Source organism: Panthera pardus, unplaced genomic scaffold, assembly GCF_024362965.1.
Source record: "Panthera pardus isolate Hobbes unplaced genomic scaffold, ASM2436296v1 HiC_scaffold_12, whole genome shotgun sequence".
NCBI lineage: Eukaryota > Metazoa > Chordata > Mammalia > Carnivora > Felidae > Panthera > Panthera pardus.
In genome coordinates this window covers 89955089-89961098 of record NW_026526677.1, presented here as the reverse complement: position 1 = coordinate 89961098, position 6010 = coordinate 89955089, and the positions used below count along the sequence as shown (strand labels likewise).

Here is a 6010-nt window from a genome sequence, read left to right as displayed (position 1 = left end):
CCTTTATTTCCAGCACACATTTGTATCAATAACCTCATTTTTAAATCACTAGGGCCTTTTGCTACTGTTGTTTTTGTTGAAAGCTAATGCTGGAGGTGATGTGCCCATAGGAACCTCTAAAAATCCATTTTTAAGTTTATTTTTATTTATTTCAAGAGAGAGATAGAGAGAAAGCAGGGGAGGGGTAGAGAGAGAGGGAGACGTAAGCAGGCTCTGCGCCATCAGCACAGAGCCCAATGCAGGGTTCGAACTCACAAACCATGAGATCACGACCTGAGCCGAAATCAAGAATCAGATGCTTAACCGACTGAGCCCCTAAAAATTCATTTTTACATAGCATTACTTACACTCATCCATTCTTTCCTTTCTGCTTTACAGCTCTATTGGCATCTTTCCTTTTCAGTCAGTTTCTATTAATGAATGTTAACATATCATGTTTTAGGCTATGCTAAGATGAAATAGTGTCAAAAGAAATAAACCTTTCAACAGCCATCATCGTTTCCTCTTTTCCTGATTTTCCTACTGCAGTAGAAGTTTTCTTCCTTTTCTTAAATGTCCTTTATCTTGACACCTTTTTCTTTTAGCTACTATACTGCTAATATATCATATTTACCAACGTAACTGTTCTAGAATACATCTGATTCTTAATTCTTAAAATCTTATATATCTAGTCTCACCTTTCATCCTTTCTGATCAACTAAAGTGAAAGCCACAGCAACCTCCCCCACCTCCACCCCCCCACTTAACCTTTCTTATCATCTGCAGGACCAGAACTGTTGCAAGAATTATTTCTGCTGTTAGAAAGATTATAACAATCGAGTTGCCACAGCCCTACATTTCGTTTGTATCCCTCCTCACCCTATATCTAGAAATCAGACTTCTAGCATTTCTTCTTTGAATATGATGTGGCTATAGTGTCATCAACAACACTCATTTTTTTTAACACCCAAGTGCCCTCCTTATTCCCCATCACCTATTCAAAAAAAAAAAAATATGGCACCTTCACGAATTTTCATGTCATCCTTGTTCAGAAGCCATGCTCTTCTTCTCTGTATCATTCCAATTTTAGTATATGTGCTGTTGAAACAATCACATTCATAGATTGTTGTATTCAAAAAGACTTTTCAGAACTCTCTCAGAAGCACAATATCACATACATTAGGGCCACAATTGTAAAACTTCTTTATATTAATTTTCTGGACATTTAGAAGCATAAGCAGAGTACTAATTCTTGGCATATCTTTTTTACGCTTATTTATTTTGAGAGAGAGAGAGAGTGTGTGTACAAGTGGGGGGAGGGGCAGAGAGAGAGGGAGAAAGAGAGCGAGGGAGAAGCCCATGCAGGCTCCGTGCTGTCAGTGAAGAAGACACAGGGCTTGATCCCATGACTGTGAGATCACAACCTGAGCCAAAATCAAGAGTCGAACACTCAAATGACTGAGCCATCCAGGCACTGCCTTGGAATATCTTTATAGACTTTAATCAGTTTCTTAGCTGTAGCAACCTCTAAAAGTGTCACAAATATTTTTTTGAAGACTTTATTTTTATTAAGACAGTCCTATTATTTTAAATTTTGTCCTAAACTTTCTTACTTTCTTGTAATCAATTTTCTTTTTTCTTCTTCTTCTTCTTCTTCTTTGTTTTTGTTTTGTTTTGTTTTGTTTTTTTGAGAAAGAGAGAGTGCGAGCGGTAGAGGGAAAGAGCAGATCTTAAGCAGACTCCATGGCCAGTGTGGAGCCCAACAAGGGGCTTGATCTCACAACCGTAAGATCATGACCTGAGCCAACATCAAGAGTCGGACACTTAATCGACTGAGCCACCCAGGCGATCCCTCCTGCAATCTTTTTAAAAGTTGAATTTTTGTTTAATAAATTTGAAATTACTGGCATTGCCAGTAGACTTGTCTTTTAGACCCTGTTATGTTTTAGTAAGAAAAATCTCCAGGTGGTCAGGTGAGGCCAGATAAATACTGCTAAATAGGGAATACTCTCAATTCTAATTCTTTGTAAGGAAGTGTACAATTATTTCAGCTCAAATGTCTTCGAAGTTTCTATTTGTGGGTTTCCATCTAAATTACTTTCACTTTGTATAGGATCAAACTCTTCAAACAATATGTCTCTATTTGCCACATTAAAAATGGTGGCCAGAGGAGAGGGGCTGGGGGCTGGGCAAAATGGGTGAAGGGTTGCTAGAGGTACCGGAACTCTAGGCATGGAAGGAATAAGTCATGGGAATGAAAGGCATTCATAGGGAATATAGTAAATGATACTGTAATATCGTTGTATGATGACAGATGGTAGCTACACGTTTCACGAGCGTAGCATAACGCATAGAGAAGTCGAATCACCATGTGGTACACGTGAAACTAAAGTCACATTGTGTATCAACTATACTCAGATTTAAAAAAAACTTAATAAATAAAATAAATGTCTCATAAAATGCAAACGCTGCAAAATCATAAGTCTTCTCAACTTTATTTCCATTCTGGAAGAAAATATAAATGCATCAAATTAAAAATAAAGTTTCCATGAAAAGACTATTCCCCAAAGCTGAAATATTTCAAGGTCTTATTGAATTCAGAATGAAGGCTTACATATGTTGAATCCTCACAGCCTCATCAGACAAGATATACCCCACGCTGGTATTCAAGATCAATTCTTCTCCTGCATTTGTATTCGTTTTCAGGATTGTCTTGCGTGAAAATTTTGTTTGTAGTGATTCCAATTTTCTAAAACCTTCAAAAACTGAAGTTGTATAGTGTGCCAATTATTGAAAATTCTTTTTTTTTTTTTTTTGACTGTAACTGACCTGCTGGACCTCTGCCTCCCACCTGTCCTACAAAGGAAGTTGGTTCCCAGGTCCTTGGCCCTGGCTGTGGCTATGCTGGCCCGGGAATTTCTGGGCCCCAGCTACCATGAACAACAGCAGCTATAGCCCAGCTGACAAACAGAACATCCCAAAAATTTTCATAACAGATGTCCAAGTGATTTGGAACAAAATGCAATTAAAATCAGGTAACTCATTCACACACACAAAAAAAAAAAAAAAGAAAGAAAGAAAGAAAAAAAAAGAAAAAAAAAACAAGCTTATAGGACATGTAAGATGACTTACATAAAGTTTTAACATTTGTAAAATATGCTCATTGACAGCAAAACATTTACCTCCTTTTTATTTTTTTTTTGTATTCAACATCAGCTTCATAACAAAACATTAAGTTTAATTGTTTTAGCTGTATCTATAAAAATAGTTGTAAATGTTATCAGCAATAGCTTCTATTTTTGACTATGGAATACTGTGGCTTGTTTGGATGGATGCAATCTGAATAATATGTTCGTCACTAATTCCATGCACATTTCTATTCCACAGGTCTCTCCATTTAGTAACAAACACTGATCATCCGGAGGGGGTGAGCCAACAAACTTTGTGCTTATATTTTCATCACAGAGTATTTCATTTTGTTTCAATATTGAACATTTTCCCGAAATGACAGTAGCATTCAAAATAATGTCGGAAATTTCACCTCTGGAAGAATGAACTTCCAGAAGATTTACTTGATTCCATGACTGGGTGGGTGAAAAACTATTTTTGGAACCATCTTTAGGGACTTGCGATTTGAAACACATGACTCAGCCTGTTTCAGCCAGGAATCTTTCAGAGAATTAAACTCTGATGCTCCAAGGCATCCATTGTGTGCAATGGCGTGCACATCTGCAATGGTATAGTTATGTACCATCTTTGGGAAAATTGAGAAAACAGTCTCTCAAGTCACTTTTCTGCATTCTGTGGCTCAGCCGAGAAACTCAGTTGATCGCACTAATGTAAAACTGTCATCATTTAACTGCTACTGAATATGCTCTTCTGTAAAAGGAGCCAACACAGTAACAGTTACTACTTCAGTTCTTGTATTGTATACACAAGAAAACTCGGCATAAAAAAAAGGCAGAGAAAATAATTTAGAAGAATGTTCCTTTTTTAAGTGTGCATAAAAAAGTCAAGCTTCACATCATTGTCTGTAAACACACCCTCTAGAACGGCAGAGATTAAGCCGTTGCCTTCAAGCGTGATCTTCTTAAACTACGAACCCTCTGGATGCTGGGGCTTCTTCAGCAGTTTTGTGTTGTCATGTTGCCATGTGGTCAGTGACCGCACCACAGCCTCCGGGGTGGACGGTGAATGTGGACAAACATTGTGTGCCAGGGACACACTCGTCATCAACTTCCATGAGAATGAAAACTTGGTCCTTGAATTTTCATTGGTGCACTTTTCTTCCTTTTGGGCTTATTTCTGTCAAAAAGGTTTACTGCCAAAGAAAAAAATGTATCACCAAACATTATAATATTGGCCATAGAGTATATCCTATCCGTGGTGACATCACCTTAGCGAAAGCATTCACACTAGTCAGTACCTGATCTACACTGGACCGCCCAGTTTTCAGTTCAGGCACACATTTCATTTATTTATACCTCACAAAAGTTCCCATGCTTGTCATTGATCCTGCCAACCGGTGGCCTGGGGGCTTTGGGCCTCCTTCAGGTTAGAGCAGGAGTCAGGGCAAGGCCATGTCACAACTGGCTGGCAAATCAAGACGCCACCAGGGCAGCAACTACGAATGCCTCTACCAGTACCTCTCAAGACCAGAAAAAATGAACCATCCCACACCACTTGCATCTGAATGCATTTCATCACTGAGCATCTGACGTTCCTCCCTTGAAAACGAGGCATCTGCGAGTTGTGTCTTAAAGGAGTGATATAACCCCACAGTCAGTTCACACCTCCATTCAATATATACATAGCTCACACAATACTAGAAGAGATCAGAGCGGAGGCGTTATTGGCTACAGAGTAGAGGTCCACTAAGACCAACCTAACAAAGTGCTGTTAATGCAACAATTAATATCTCTACTTCATTAGCCAGTGAACAATGCCGAGCAAATGCTAAATTGGAGGGAATGCTGGACAGCAGGTAAAACCTGGAGACGGTTGCCAGCAAATTGAGGCGTAAGAGTCCTTGAACTATAAGGAAACAAACAAAATCGTCTAAGCAGAATTTTTCCTTGAAATATTTTCATTTCCACGTTATAACATTCAATAAGGATCATGGTTTTATTACACGGTTTCTTTAAGAAAAACAATCTCTGCTAAAATGAGTATATTCCAAAGGACATTTTATGGGGTTGAACCAAACGAAGTTGCCATTCTTTACAGTTCAAAAACAGTTGACTATCAGCAACTTTGTATTGATCGTCTTAACACCTCGAGACAGTCCACCGTTCAGATAGCACGTTGTTGAAACCAAAGAACGAGAAAGACTCTTGGAGGAAATACATTCTAACCATGAAGAAAATGTACACATTCCAGAAGACGATTAGAAAATGGAAGATCAATCAAGGGCTAGACAAGTCACCAATGGGTCTTTGCTTTAATTACGTCCCTAAAATTTTGTGAAAATCTTGTCTCGAGCGAGATCTACCCTGAAGTATCCTCAAGAGGGTACGTTCAGAAACCAAAAAGAAACCAGAGGCTCGCAGAGGATACCAGTAATTTGTCTGGCACTTTGCAAAGTGAGAAAGAGAATTGAAAACGGAATGGGACCGATTAGACTCGAAAAGAAAGAAAAGCAAGAACAGATTCTCAGGGAACCTCAGGCCTTGCCCTGAGGTGTACCAGTCACGCACTTAAAACCCTTTAACATCAAAACCCTGTTTAACACATGCTAACGCCCAGCTGGATGTGATTTTCAATCCTCCCCTTAATTTTTCTCAGGTGCTGAACTTGTAAGGGCCCAGCTTCATGCAGCTCACAAGGTGGGCGGGGAGGAGTTCCTAACTCAATGCTATTCCACGGCAACGGGGGGTTGCGAGGGAACCTCTACTGTTTTAATCTGGGACAGCAGGGAACAGGCTGTTTTGGGCAGAGAGGTACCGGTACTGGACCTGTGATTGGTCACCTCTCTCACATATTAGCTGTGACACCCACCAGATCACTTCATTGCCCTAGACTTCATCAAGAA

General features: G+C 39.4%; 1 non-coding gene across 1 annotated transcript; it reads right to left on the bottom strand.

Annotated features, from left to right (window-relative positions):
- Positions 1-986: 986 nt before the first annotated feature.
- Positions 987-1093, bottom strand: LOC128776271 (U6 spliceosomal RNA). The gene has a single exon (XR_008421359.1). It is a non-coding gene; the product is annotated as a U6 spliceosomal RNA (small nuclear RNA).
- Positions 1094-6010: the final 4917 nt, after the last annotated feature.